We start from the raw sequence: 15893 nt of genomic DNA on the forward strand, positions 1-15893 counted from the left end.
GTGTGACAGTGGAAGGCGCCCCAATCCCCTGATCGGCCCTGCTCTGTCTGATAGGGGGGAGCTCCCCAACCCCCTGATCAGCCCTGCTCTGTGTGTGACGGGGTGGAGCGACAACCTCCCCATCGGCCCTGCCCTGAGTGTGACAGGGGGGAGTGCTCCAACCCCCTGATCGGCCCTGCTCTGTGGGTGACAGGGGGCGGCGCCCCAACGCCCTGATCCTCCCTGCTCTGTTCACGACAGGGGGTGGCACCGCAACCTCCCCATCGACCCTGCCTTGAGTGTGACAGGGGGCGGCGCCCCAACCCCCCAATCGGCCCTACCCTGAGCATGACTGAGGTGGCATCACAACCCCTTGATTGGCCCTGCTCTGTGGGTGACAGGGGGGAGCTTCCCAACCCCCTGATCTGCCCTGCTCTGTGTGTGACAGGGTACGGAGCCCCAACCCCCCTGATGGGCCCTGCTCTGTGCGTGACAGGAGGCAGCGCCCCAACCCCCTGATCGGCCAGCTCTGTATGTAACAAGGGTGGCGCCACAACCCCCTGATCCGCCCTGCTCTGTGCATGACAGGGGGTGACGCTGCAACCTCCCCATTGACCCTGCCTAGAGTGTCACAGGGGGCGGGGCCCCAACCCCCCAATCGGCCCTACCCTGAGCGTGACTGAGGGTGGCATCGCAACCTCCTGATCCGCCCTGCTCTGTGCATGACAGGGGGTGCGACCCAACTCCCCAATCGGCCCTGCTCTGAGCCCGACCAGGGGCTGCGGGACAGGCACCTAGGGACTGGGCCTGCCCTCTGCCACCTGGGAGTGGGCCTAAGCCAGCAGGTCATTATCTCCCGAGGGGTCCCTGACTGTGAGAGGGCACAAGTGGGGCTGAGGGATACCCCCCGCCGCCACCAGTGCACAAATTTTTGTGCACCGGGCCTCTAGTCCTATATAATAAAAGCATAATATGCAAATTGTCCACTCGACCGGGAGTTAGACCACTCGCTATGATGTATGCTGACCACCAGGGGGTGGTGAGGAACATGGCAGGCTTCAAGGATGCATGACCTATTATATGCAGTAATCCATATGGGGACTGAAAACTTTGCAATGATGACAATTACTGAAGATATGAATCAACTAAAATAGTTGACAGAGACAATTCTTCCATCTTTGAAAATATCTACATCAAATCTGTTTAAATAGATTTTCATCTCCATAATAGAACACATTCTGACAAGACCACCACCACCACCAATGTGGTCAGTGTTGTGCCGATAAATGTTTAATAACTGAGGGAACCCCCCCCGAGTGCACAAATTTTTGTTCACCGGGCTACTAGTATACGTATAAAAGCGTAAGCGACCCGAATGCCATAACCACTGGAATGACCATTCGCTATGAAACACACTGAACACCAGGGGACAGATGATCAACGCAGGAGCTGCCCCTTTGTGGTCAGTGCGTTCCCATAGCCAACCCAGCTCTTGCCCGTCGCCTGGGTATCTGATCACCATCAGCGGCAGGTGGCTTCTTCCGTCCTTCACCTTTCGCCTCCCGGCATTGCGCCTACGTATGGAAATTAACAGCCATCTTTGTTGGCGGTTAACCGCCCTCTTTGTTGGCAGTTAATTTGCATATCATCCTGATTAACCAATGGGAAACGTAGCAAAGGTACGGTCAATTACCATATTTGTTTATTATTAGATTAAACTAGAGGACTGCTACATGAAGAGATTCGTGCAAGAGGCCTTCCTTTCCCATGGTTGCTGGCACCGGTTTGCCTCCAGCACCCGGGACCCAGGCCTTCGCTCTAGCCGGGCTCCTGCCAGAGCCAGCCCTGGAAACGTCAGGCCTCACTGCTCCGCCGGCCCCGGGGCCATGAGGCCTCACTGCTCTGCCGGCCCTGGAAACATCAGGCTTTGCTGCTTTTCTGGCCCCGTAACTGTAAGGCCTCACTGCTCCGCCGGCCCTGGACACATCAGGCCTCTCTACTCTGCCGGCCCCAGAGCCATGAGGCCTCGCTGCTCTGCCAGCCCCGGAAATGTCAGGCCTCTCTGCTCTGCCGGCCCCAGAGCCATGAGGCCTCGCTGCTCCACTGGCCCCGAGGCCGAGAGGCCTTGCTGCTCCACCGGACCCTGGGGCCGTGAGGCCTCACTGCTCCGCCAGCCTCAGGCCATCAAGCTTCGCTCCACCGCATGGAGCCTACATATGCAAATTAACCGCCATATTTGTTTACTTAATTTGCATACTCTCCTGATTGGCTGGTTAGCATAGTGAAGGTATGGTCAATTTACATGTTTGTCTATTATTAGGTAAGACTAGAGGCCCAGTGCACAAAAATTTGTGCACTCGGGGAGGGGTCCCTTAGCCTGGCCTGTGCCCTCTCGCAGTCTGGGACCTCTTGGGGGATGACCACCTGCTGGCTTAGGCCCTATCCCTCCATTGCCAAGGCAACTGAGTCTCCTGCTTGCTCCAGCTCTGTGGCTGCCAGCCGCTATCTTGGTTGGGTTAATTTGCATGGGATCGCTCTGATTGGCTGGTGGGCGTGGCTTGCGGCGTAGCGGAGGTTCGGTCAATTTGCATGTTTCTCCTTTATTAGATTAGAATAGTGGCCCGGTGCATGAAATTCGTGCACGTTCGAAAGTCAGACATCACTCTGGCAGTCCAGGAGCCCTTGGGGGATGTCCACTTGCCAGCGGGGAGCAGGCCTAAGCTGCAGCCGGATATCCTTAGCGCTGCTGAGGAGGCGAGAGAGGCTCCCACCACCACCACTGTATGGGCAGCAATCAGCCTGACTTGTGACTGAGGAAAGCTCCCCCTGAGGGAGCACAATGAACACAAGGGGACAGCTCCTGCATTGAGCGTCTGCCCCTGGTAGTCAGTGTGTGTCACAGTGACCAGTCATTCCCAGTCATTCTGCTGTTAGGGTCAATATGCATGTTACCCTTTTATTATATAGGATAGAGGCCCGGTGCATGGGTGAGGGCCGGCTGGTTTGCCCTGAAGGGTGTCCCAGATCAGGGTGGGGGTTCTGCTGGGGTGCCTGGCCAGCCTGGGTGAGGGGCTGATGGCTGTTTACAGGCTGGCCACAGCCCCTTCAGCGTGGGGGTCCCTGCTGGGGTGCCTGGACAGCCTGGGTGAGGGGCTGAGGGCCATTTTCAGGCTGGACACACACCCTTCCGGGTTGGGGGGGTGGTCCTGCTGGGGTGCATGGCCAGTCTGGTTGAGGGGCTTATTGCTGTTTGTAGGCTGGCCACGGCCCCCAACTACCCAAGCTCCCAGTATAGCTCCTAGGAGCTGGAAGCAGGTATCTGGGTTTTATTTATCTTCTATAATTGAAACTTTGTTGCCATGAGCAGAGGCCACAACCGACCAGGGCAGGCGGGAAGCTTGGCTTCCTCCATTGCGTGGCAACCGAGTCTCCTGCTTGCTCCAGCTCCGTGGCTGCCAGCTGCCATCTTGGTTGGGTTAATTTGCATGTAATTGCTCTGATTGGCTGGTGGGCGTGGCTTGCGGCGTAGCGGAGGTTCGGTCAATTTGCATGTTTCTCCTTTATTAGATTAGAATTGTGGCCCGGTGCATGAAATTCATACACATTGAAAAGGAATTAATTAGAGGAAATATTTTAATATTGTTATTTGCCCTTTGTCTATAATAAAAGTGTGAGAGACAAAGGGAAATGAGTACATTGTATATGAAAATAATACATAATTTTATTAATAAATAATAACAACAAATTCATGATATAAAAACAATGTTGATGCAAATAATGACTGATAAAGTGATTAAACTTATTCTAATATCTCCCCGTATACCACATTAAGAGTGAAAACACTTTCAGAGTGCTTGACTAATTTCCCCTGGGATAAAGTATTTACAACTTTAAGTTTAACGTCACACGCTCTTCAAACTTGAGAGTAAGCAACATCTAACTGCCCATGTGCGAAAATGGGTTCAGGTAGGAATATTCCTACTCTGTCTAGAGTTTGTCCTTGTGATTTATTAATAGTCATTGCATATGCTGGCATCATGAGAAACTGTCGTTGAATTAATTTAAATGGGAGGCCACTGTCAGATGGGGACAAATCAATTCTTGGAATCAGAACAACCTCTCCCTCTGCAGATCCTGTTAATACTTCAGCTTCGATAATGTTAGGTTGTAATCTTTTGATAATAAATCTGGTACCATTACAAAGACCCCATTTACTATTACGATTTCTCAATAGCATGATGATTGCACCCACTTCCAATTTTAATTTAAGACCGGGCATTCCTGAAGGAGTAATACTATTAAGAAATTTAATGTGAAAATTTTCATTTTCAGTATCATCTGTTGAGTCAACAGAATCATCACTCAAATATGTGTGAAACTCTCCATCAAGTATATCCAAAATTTCTTCATTTAATTTTTGAACATGCTCATTTTTTGGACAAAGAATTGCATGTTTAGATATATTTTTAATATTATCTATAGATATACTATTTCCAAAGGTGGCTTCAATAATAGATCCATTACAAATCATTTCATGGGGGATTTCAATAATATCCATTCCTAAATGAAAACTGCTATCAAGTTTGCCATCTCCAAGTTTTACTAACCATTCACTATAAGCAGAATCCTCTGATCTCATATTTGTTTTAAGAGACAACTTTCTAAAACATCCCCAATCATCACAGTACTTTAAACTTGAGTGTACTATGGCCGATCCCATAGCATGTGGTACAGTACTGAGATATTGTCGAAAATCCCCTCCGAGAAGGAGAATTTCCCAACCAAATGCAACATTCAAATTCATAATTTCTCTTAGTAATCTGTCTATGGCGATTATAGCATGACTGGATGCCATGGTGAATTCATCAATAGTAAGAAGTTGGGACCTTTTAATGATTTTAGCAGCTTCATTCTTTATATCAAGTCTAGAAATTGAAGTTTCATTTAATGGAATGGGTAATTTCTATGTGGAATGAAAGGTTCTTCCACCAAGAAGTAAATTTGCAGCAATTCCTGTAGATGCTGTGGGCAAAAGAGTACCACCACAACCTCTAATATAATGTGTTAAAACCTTATACAGATATGTTTTTCCACTACCACCTGGACCATCCAAGAAAAAGCATTTGGCGTGTACAGTTTGCCCTTTGATGGCTGAAGTTATAGTCTGAGAGGCTGCCAACTGCTCATCATTCAGAAAATTTATCAAAACCTCTGCCTGTTGTTGCTCATACAATTCATCACATGTATTTGCATTCATTAATAAAGGATAGTCCGAAAGTTTGAAATGTGAACATTTCATTCCATGCAATGTGAATACCTCCTTAATTTCGTTAAGGGCATGCATTTCACAGTTCACACAGGCACCTTCTCTTCAGTGTAATTTCCAACAGAAATATTCAATAAAATGAGATTTATTCTCATCCTATAATTTGTCTGAGCAGGAGGACATCCAAACACACATATGCATGCAAAAAGTTGCCGTAGTTGTTTGGGCATATTAAGGGTGATTGCATCGTCAGTCGTATCTTTCCAGATACTGTTGTCAAGTAATAATCCTCGGTGTTTAGCAGCTTCATGAAATGTATCATAAGTTAAACCTCCTACAGTTCGCAGATCCTCAAAACTTATCGCAACTTTTACATGCAGAAGCAAAAGTCTAAGGTATTATCGTTCTGGTTCTCTAAAGCTCACAGTGAACAGTCTACCTAATACTTTATTCCCACCATTTCGGTGTTTTGTCCACAAAGAATTATTAAACACATAATGCTGTGGAATCTCCCAAAATCATAATTATGTGCTTCAGAGTCTTCTCTATTCAATAAGAACCAAGCCATCAAAGTCGACTTATGCCTTTCAGCCCTATCCAAAACATCAGCAAAATCATCGGCATGAAAATACAAATTCTGATCATTTGGCAAATGAATAGCTAATCTTGTGATTGCATGAGATTGGTCATGCATTTGAATTCCAAAAAGTCTACAAACAGCCTCAGGAGAGCTCACATACCTGGAATCAATGAAATCCTGTACTTCGTCATGATTGATCATATTTTTTTCAGAAATTTGAATATTTGCACAAGCATGCCCTTTATAGATGTATTTAAATAGATATTTGGCACTTCTAATTGATGCACACACTTCAACATTTATATGACAGTTATATTTGAGGCACAAATACGGGTTATAAGGGGCAATCCAAGTATCATCGACAATTTTATTTCCAACAGAAATGGTACAACCAGATCTTCATTTGTATTTGGGATATCCATCAATATTTCCAATGGTCACATTTTGAAATTCTTTTGGATATCCCTTTGAACATTTTCCATATTCCATACATGGACTACTTGGATTTTGTATTCCACGTGCTCCATGTACCATATTGGATTTTACAATTTGAAAAAGTCGAGGAAACTGGTCCACATCTGGAATTTCTGCCTTAACTATATGGTCAATGTCATCTTCTGAATGTATTTGGACTCACCAACTAATATCAATAATATGTGAGCATGAGGCAGTCCAAATTTCTGAAATTCAATGACATGAATCTTAGCTATTACTTTGCCAAATAAATGGAATTTACATATATCATTTAAAAGAGCACTCAGCTTAATATTAAAAACTCTGGCTACCAAGTCAGGTCTGTTTTCAACTTTTTGCCAGCATTGTAAATTGTTTGTGATATCTGCCCATTTGGGGCTGCATGTCATGGTTGTAAATAAATTGGGCTTGCCATACTTCGTTACAATTGCCATAGCATCCTGATATCGCTGCTGCATATTTCTGGGACTACCCTCAAAAGATGATGGAAGTATTATCATTTTACCAATTGGCACATGGTCATTTTCAGATCTAGGTTTGAAATAATCCATCAAACCACTATATTTTTCAACTCTCAACTTAGATTGGTTTGCTTTGATGAAATTTATCCGATTGGCCTCCATTTTTGAATATGAATCCACAATAAACTGTTGAGTTAATTTTCCTGCATTTAAAATAGGATTGAACGTGTCCCTCACAGATATGAAATCATAATACTGCATTTGTTTGACTCGTGTCCTTACATTTCGCCTAGTATTACTGTTGATTACACTGCTGTCTCTAAGTATTAATGCAATATTTGTTCCCCAGCCTTTTTCACCATGAGGAAAAAGAATGGAATATGTCGTTGCATCTAATGTAGGAAACAGGATACTGATTTGTTTCATTTTAGTGGCACTTGGATTATTGGGATCTGGTTTACAATGAATGAGCAAGTCCCTTTCAAAAGGAGGTTCTCCATCTTTGTTTCTGAATATGACAGCAACCTCGGTTACACGAGGAGAATTATATCTACCTGGGTCACTGTTACGATCGTATTTAATTGCCATTGTTACTGCTGTGGGAGCAATACCTTTTGCCGCTGCTTCAGATTGAGCTTCCTCTTCTACCTCATGTAGCATCTTGTAAGATTTTGTTAATTCATTTGTTTCATGCATGAGGTTGTTGATGTTGATCATGAGTCTTTCTAAGCAGCCCTGATTTTCTGGCATTGTTAATCTTTTACTTGTAGCTTCAGCTGTATCCAAAATATAGAGTTGAGCAAACTTCCGAAAAACACCATCCAAAGGATGTAAAGTTCCAGTACGGTGATAAACTTGTCTGTGTATTCTAAAATAGTATGGCCCATACCCTAATAGCAATGCAATATTTGCACCCATGGAAGCAAACGCAAAAGAACTATTTATGGATCGAATATTTTTCATGAAATTTTTATGGTCAGAATCCTCGTTTGTCATTAATCTTTTTAAATATGCCGGGTAATCTGGAAAATGTATATCATTTGGACAGACTTTCCCTTTGCTACAACATCGAGGAAATTTCCCATCGCATGGTTTTTCAACAGAGAAATTTAGGGATAGGCAAAATTCACATTGAACAGTCATTCCACCACAACTGTGTTCGAGAATTGCATCCTCATGTACTCCATGTTTGCTGAGAAGGCAGTTCCTACCAGTATTGGTAGTACTTGTTGATGACTGTTCTCTAGACTGTCATCGCCACCGCCTTCTTTCAACCTGAAAGGCACGTGGGTCTTCAGACATTTTCTGCCGATGACATCGGTGTTTTTCAGCTTCACAGTGACTTTTTCCAGTAGCTGGTCTTCAGGTATATTCTGTCGCAGGCGCCGCCTTCTTTCAAGATCCGACGCACGTTGCTCTTCAGACATTTTCTATCGATAACACAGGCATCTTTCGGCTGCAGAGCTACCTTGTATCAACAGTTCTTCTTTGGACATAGTCCCACCTCTCTACTGTCACGGTCTGAGACGCAGGTGAATGAGAGTCCTGGCTGTCAGGGCGCTGAGAGCTGTGTGACCAATGGCTGATTCTGGCTAATTATTCAGGGGTGGGACATCTTCCTCCCTGCTCTCAATTTTCACAGCTGTGATGAGGAAGCTGGATGACAGAGGGAGCCATGTCCTCCAAGCCACCAGTTTTCTCGCTCTACTGGACCCCGTGGTGGCGTCTGGCGCTGCCTGCCCCGTCTCGCCCATCCCCGATCTGGGACCTGAACCCCGCAGGCGGTGTATGGCGCTACCCGCCCTGCCTCCGGGTTGGCATCTGGCGCTGCCCGCCCAACCTCCCTTTTCCCCGGTCTGGGACCCGGACCCTGTGGGTGGCTTTTGGCGCTTCCCACCCATCTCCCCAGGTCCCAATCTGGGGCCCGGACCACAGGGGTGGTGTCTGGTGCTGCCCGCCCCACCTCCCCCACGTCCCCAATCAGGGGCCCAGAACCCCCCGGGCGGCGTCTGGCGCTGCCTGCCCATCACCCCCATCCTCGATCTGGGGCCCGAACCCCTTGGGTGGCTTCTGGCGCTGCCTGGCCTGTCTCCCCGGGTCCCATTCTGGGGCCCGGACCGACTGGCAGCGTCTGACACTGCCCGCCGCACCTGGGTATGCAAATTTAACTGCCATCTTTGTTGGGTTAATCTGCATAGTAACTCTGGCTGGTGGGTATAGTGAAGGTACGGTCAATTAGCATCTTTCTCTTTTATTAGTGTAGATAAATGACTTAGTATTTGCACGTAACCTATGCACATCCTCCCATATACTTTAAATCATGTCTAGATTACTTATGATAATATAATGTAAATGTTATATAAATAATTGCTATACTATATTGTTTAGGGAATAATAATAAGAAAAAAGTCTCTACATGTTCAGCAACTGTCATAGCTCTAACTACATAGTACATGTCAGCAACAAGGTAGCTTTTCCCCCCAATATTTTTGATCTGGAGTTGGTTGAACCCATGGGTGCAGGACCCACAGACAAGGGCCAACTGTAGTTTTGGACAATGTGAAAATCTGTATCATATTGAGAGACTACTGGATGATGTGTGTGGAATTAGCATAAGCATATTAAAAACTAAACAAGCTTTTAAAAAGCAATTATTAACTCTAGAAAAATAACATTATCCCATGAAAAAACAATCATAGTATAATGCCTTAGCAGAGACTAAAAACAGCTAATTACATCAGGAGTGGCAGGGAAAAGGAATAGTAAGAAAGCTACATGTTATCCATCACAAGAGGAAGGTACCAATCACTAAAATGCACAAACCAAGAAACAAGAGAACATAGGTTATAATTTCAAAATGTGCTATGAGAAAAGTACATTTTTTAAGAAAGACAAAAGAATTAAAAGCACCAGCCCATCGCGCCAAATTTGATAAATTTGACTTTTTTTAAAAAAATGTTTTCATTTATTTTAGAGAGAGGAATGGAGAGGGAGAGAGAGAAACACTGATGAGAAAGAAACATTGATCAGCTATCTTCTGCATGCCCCTACTGGGGTTCAACCCACAAACCAGGCATGTGCCTTGACCGGGAATCAAACCAGTAACCTCCTGGTACATGGCACAATGCTCAACCAACTGAGCCCAACCTGGCAGGGCAATAAATTTCTATGTTGCTCCCTAAAGGAGAACCACTGCCATTCAAATTCTCCTTTGCCTGTAGCCTAATTTTCCTTAGAACCCGGGGTTGTGTTTAACAATTTAATACAGGGAAGTGAGCATTACTCAGAAAGGTAAACTGAGAAAACTACTTTGCCCAACTCCAAACCATGAAAATCTCTGCAGAGGCAAATAAACCTCTGACTAGTTGTAATCAAGGTCTCCCAAGAGCCCTCTTGGGGCAGCTGTTCATACTTACAGTGCCAATTGGACTCTCAAATATCCCAATCTTGCCATCCTCCAACAACTGGTACAGCACTGTCATGAAGTCTATCTGGATGGAATAGGGTGTGAAAGGAAAAGGGAAATGGATGCCACCGATCTCCTGGTTTTTATCAGCCATGATCCTAAGGGGAGAAAAATATCTGGTAGTTCTCTGATGAGCCAGGAAGAACCGGCTTGAAATCTAGAACAGTTCTTAAGAGCAGTCTCAATACTGATTACGGATTTTCTCCTTAGGCTCTACATTATTTGGCAAGAAGAGATCATGTTCTCTCCATCATGTGCATATCCCCATGAAGCCACACCAAATCATGCAGTCCACCCAGTGACATTTATCACAAAGGGCTCTAGAAGAATGCAGAATGCAAAAGCCCTTATACAGAAACTCCCTGCATTTCACCTGAGGTACTTTTGCTGCCTGGATAGCCTTCTAATGCCTCCTCGAGAGGCTTGGAGATTTCCTCTCAAAGACTTGTGCCCTGGGATCAAAGATGTTGCCTGTATTCACTTCTGCAGCAGTCTTCCCTCACTTCTGCACAGGGCGGTATGTGCATGACAAATGCTGCTTTATCCTGATGGGAGACCTGTCAATAGAATCATGACACACAGGCAGAGAATTACAAGTACAATTATAGTTTTTCTGACATGGCACAGGTTAATGTACATAACCTTATTTTACATACACCTTTAGTTTGCTGCTTCGTTCATCCTGCCTTCCATTTCCGTACAAACCAGAGCTGCTTCCAAAAAAAGTTTTGGCCTCAAGAATCAGAGCCTTCTGTCTGGCTCCTGCCCTTTTAAAACAGATCACTGGTCAGCCTACAGACATCTAAGGCATCCAGCCTGATCGTATCAGCTCTGCACTTTCTGTCCCTGCCCAGGGAATGAGGAATCCTCAAGGACAGCTCAGCTCCTCAGGGAAGTCTCTCCCTTCAGTTGGCCCCCCTACAGTGGTCAATCACCCTCCCTCCAAATACGTGTGCATGCACACACGCAGGCCGCTCTACAGAAAGTCACTCTTTCCTGTCATTACCCTGCATTTAGTTTCTTCATAGTTCTTAGCACTCAACTCAATTCATTGAGTCCTCCCCACTACAGTATAAGCTGCATAAAAGAAAGAGCTTTGTCTGTCTTGTTCTTCCCTGCCCCTAGCACTCAGCATGCCAGGTGTTCTGACAAGTAGCAGGGATTCAATAAAAATTTGATGGATATACAGCAAGCTTCACATGGGGGCTGTAGGTGGAGGTTTCTGTTACAGAAACCTCTTCAGAGGTGTCAGTGGAGAATGTCCCATAACTTAAATATCTAGTGCAAGGCCAGTTCTTTAGTCGTTACAAACTGTTTTCATATAACCTCACAACAACCATGTGGTCAGTATTATTACTAGCTCTATTTTATAGATGAAGAAACTGACAGAAAGATTAAATGACTTGCCCACTTGGTGTGGCTCAGTGGTTGGGTATTGATCTATGACACTAGGAGTCACGATTCAAATCACGATCAGGGCACATGTCTGGGTTGCAGGTTCATCCACAGTAGGAGGTGTGCAGAAGGCAGCGATCAATGATTTTCTCTCCCTTTCCCTTCCTCTCTGAAATCAATAAAAAATTTGTTTTTAAAACAAAAGGTTAAGTGACATGCCGATAGTCACATAGCAATTGCCTGAATCCAAGATTTGAACGCACATCTGACAGACCTTCAAGCTCCTAAGCTTTGTATTTCCTCATTCTTCTCTCACCAGGGTAAGGTGAAAATAGACTTGTTTACCAAACTTAGGAATAACAACAGGAAACAATTCAGAAAACAAGTAATTATTGCCCTAGCTGGTTTGGCTCAGTGGATAGAGCGCCAGCGTATGGACCAAAGGGTCCCAGGTTTGATTCCAGTCAAGGACACATACCTCAGTTGCAGGCTCTTCCCCGGCCCAGGCCCTGGTTGGGGCATGTGCAGGAGGCAACCCATCCATGTTTCTCTGACATCGATATTTCTCTGTCTTTCCCTCTCTCTTCCACTTTCTCTAAAAATCAATGGAAAAATATCCTCGGGGGAGGATTAAAAGAAAAGAAAAAGTAATTATTATTTCACTCCCCGTGGATGGTAATTATGGATCTCATTATTCCAGAAACAGCACAAGCTAAGTCAGAAGTTAAAGAAGAATCTACAAATCCACAAATAGTAGATACACTATCTGTGCTTTAAGAATGCTTGGTGTAGCTTTTTCTGACCTCTTCAGATTGGCTGCCTGAAGGACAACCATGACCTTCCACACAAGTTCTCCCTAGAATTCCCCACCAGTGCTAAGGCACAAACCTCATGCTCATTAAATGAGGTAATAAGACATTATGTGAAAGTGTAAGTTTTGCCAAAACCGGTTTGGCTCAGTGGATAGAGCGTCAGCCTGTGGACTGAAAGGTCCCAGGTTCGATTCCGGTCAAGGGCATGTACGTTGGTTGCGGGCACACCCCCAGTAGGAGATGTGCAGGAGGCAGCTGGTCGATGTTTCTAACTCTCTCTTCCTCTCTGTAAAAAATCAATAAAATATATTTAAAAAAAAAAAAAAAGAAAGTGTAAGTTTTGAAAGTGTTCATTTTCTTCAGTCTTCAAGTATCACTTGTTATTTACTTGGGTATAAACTATTGCTACAGACTGAACTGTGTCCCACCCTCCCTCAAATTCATGTGTTAAAGCCCTAAGCCCCAACATGACACTCTATTTTATTTGGAGGGAGGGCTTTTAGGAGGCAATTAACAGAAAATGAAAAGGGTAATTAAGATTAAATTAAGGTATAACAGTGGGTCCTAATCCATGTTAAGATAGGTGGCCCTCTAGGAGTAACAGAGAGCTCTCTCCTTACCAGCCATGTGAGGACAAGTACTAGTAAGAAAGGGACCGACCTTCTGCAAGACAGGAAAAGGGTCCTGGACAGGGAACAGACTAGGCTGGAACCTTAATCTTCGACTTCCCAATTTCTAGAACTGAAAGGAAAAAAAAAAGAAAAAAGAAAAGAACTCTGGCCCTGGCCAGTGCGCCCAGTGGTTAGAGCATCAGCTTGCAGATCCAAGGGTCCTGGTCAAGGGTACCTGGGGTGCAAGTTCCCCAGTCCTGGTACAGGCGGGAGGCAACCAATCTATGTTTCTCTCCCACGATGTTTCTCTCCCCCCCTCCCCCTACTTCCTTTCCACTCTCTCTAGAAATCAATGGGGAAATATCCTCAGGTGAGAATTAAAATACAACAAAAACAAACAAACAAAATACTCTGTTGTTTAAGCCACCCAATGTATGGCGTTTTGTTATGGCAGCCAGAGAAGACAGAAACAATTTAAAAGCACAATCCCAATTTTAAGCCCCTAAAATGCTTTAACTTCACACACCTGGGAGACAACACAGCCACAAAAGAAAACCTTTTCTGCACCTACAGTTAATCCAGGCACAGCACCAGCGAGGCTGCAATGCTCCCACAGCAGGGGACATGGCCCGGCCTCCCACCTCCATCCTCAGAGCTCTCACATCCTGTAGGAAAAACCTGCTACTTGGTGTTTTTTCCACTTTTCATTGCACATCCTCCAACAATCTGGTCAATTCCATTCAACCGAACCCTCTTGACTGGACCCCACTCCACCTTGCTTTTCTGAAGGGCAGAGCCATTAACAGTATGGGCTCTGAGGTCAGGCTTCTAAATTTGGGACCCCAGCTGTATTCTTGCCTAAGTTAATAGCCCTTAATAGCCCTAACCCTCAGTTTCCCCGCGCGTAAAGGAGAGACAGATAAAACTGCATATCCATAAGGCTGCAGTGACCACTAAATAAGTAACTTATAAAAAGCGGTTAGCACAGATGGGTTACTTAAGTCCCTGGTGCGTGTTAGTTATTATTACTCCAAAGCACCACTCCAGTTCAACTGCAGATCCGGCCCTCACTCACCTCCCATTCGCCCTTGCACAGGTTTCTCGCCTATCAATCACACGTTAGCTCCGCCCCTCCATGCCGCGAAGGTTTTTCCCGCTCCCGACGCCCCCCGCCCCTCCGCAAACAGCCACTGGTTAGCACTTACACCGGAGGACGTCCTTTCTCATGTAGGTTCTCCTGTCCTAAGCTTTGTTACCACGCGACACCGTGACCACTCTCTTCCCGGGCAAGACAGCTTCGCTTCAGGCCAGGCGGCTGAGGTATGAGAGATAAGGTCGCGGAGCTTAAAAGCGCGGCTACACCCAGTCCCCAGAGGAGCGTGCGGCGGAGCCACGCCCCGCGCCACTGCGCGTGCTCACTTGGGGACGTGGGCGTGGTCTCTTTTTGCACCACTGGGCTTGCGCGGCTGGCTCAGGGCGGGACTGTTTCCTGGCCGTAGGAAAGCTGCAGGAGATGGACCCTGGGCCAGCCTTTCTAACCACACACAGCCTTTGGGCTTAATGCCAACCTGCGACCTCCCTTGCAGTCCTGCCCGGTGCAGGATGTGTGATCCTCCCCGTATTGGCGCAGATGTTCTAACCTCCACAGATGATTGGCTTGAAGAAATGGGCTCATATTTACCAAGCACTGCTGGCAAAAAGGCTAGCAGAGAATTGAGAAACCAGTATTCTGATCCTCCCTCTTGCCAGGCCTTAATATGTGAACGTGTTATTTCTACCTCTGAATGAACAGTACTCGCCTCAACTGGGCTGTACAGGAACTTGGACGTCTTTTTTTTCCAATTTCAGTTGTCATGCAATATGATATTAGTTTCAGGAGTACAACAATACTGACTGGACATTCATGTAACTTACCTAGTGATCACACAATTAAATGTAGTACCTATCTGACACCATACTTACCTATTATAATGTTATTGACTTTCCTGTGTGCTCTACTTTACTTCCTCTTGACTGTTTTTATAACTGGCAATTTTTTAAATATATATTTTTATAGATTTCAGAGAGGAAAGGGGAGGGAGAGAGAGACAAAAACATCAATGATGAGAATCATTGATTGGCTGTCTCCTGCACACCCACTACTGGGGATCACCCACAACCCAGGCATGTGCCCTGACTGGGTATCGAAGCTGGGACTCTGAGTCCAAGGGTGGATGCTCTATCCACTGAGCCAGACCACATAGGCCTATAACTGGCAATTTGTACTTAATTTCTTCACCTTTTCCCTGAACCCCCTTCCATCTGGCAACCAATGATTTGTTCTCTATGTGATTTTGTTTCTGTTTTGCTTGTTCATTTGTTATGTAAATTCCCCATATTAATGAAATCCTTTGTTGTTTGTCTTATTTCACTTAGAATAATACCCTCTCGGCCTATCCCTGTTGTTGCAAGTGGCAAGATTCCATTCCTTTTTATGATTGAGTAATATTCCATTATATATGTACCACATCTTCTTTATTCATTCTTTATCAATCTATGAATGGACACTTAGGCTGCTCCCATCTCTTGGTTCTTGTAATAATGGTGCAATGAACATAGGGCTGCATACATCTTTTCAAATTAGTGTCTTGGATTCCTTTAGATAAATATCCATAAGTTGATTTTTTGGTCATAAAGTAGTTCTATTTTAAATTTTTTGAGGAGCCTCAGTACTGTTTTCTACAGTGGCTGCACCAATTTACAATCTCACCAACAGTGCACAAGGATTCCCTTTTCTACATCATTGCCAACATTTGTCTTTTGATTTAATGATGATAGCCATTCTGACAGGGGTGAGGAGATATCTCATT

At 45.2% G+C, this 15893-nt stretch overlaps 1 protein-coding gene across 1 annotated transcript in view; it reads right to left on the reverse strand.

Moving 5' to 3' along the window:
• LOC139006820 (maestro heat-like repeat-containing protein family member 1) overlaps positions 1-14414 on the reverse strand; it is a 229751-nt gene extending 215337 nt beyond the window's left edge. Inside the window, exons 1-5 of the mRNA XM_070409531.1 lie at positions 14250-14414; positions 13094-13174; positions 11634-11790; positions 10600-10783; positions 10177-10324 (exon numbers count right to left, since the gene is read on the reverse strand). The gene's annotated coding sequence lies outside the window, so the exon portion shown is untranslated. The remainder of the gene's footprint in view (positions 1-10176; positions 10325-10599; positions 10784-11633; positions 11791-13093; positions 13175-14249) is intronic.
• Between the last annotated feature and the right edge of the window lie 1479 nt (positions 14415-15893).

This window comes from Myotis yumanensis, unplaced genomic scaffold, assembly GCF_028538775.1.
Source record: "Myotis yumanensis isolate MYYU_CA2020_CCGP unplaced genomic scaffold, mMyoYum1.0.hap1 SCAF_3, whole genome shotgun sequence".
NCBI classification, from domain to species: Eukaryota; Metazoa; Chordata; class Mammalia; order Chiroptera; family Vespertilionidae; genus Myotis; species Myotis yumanensis.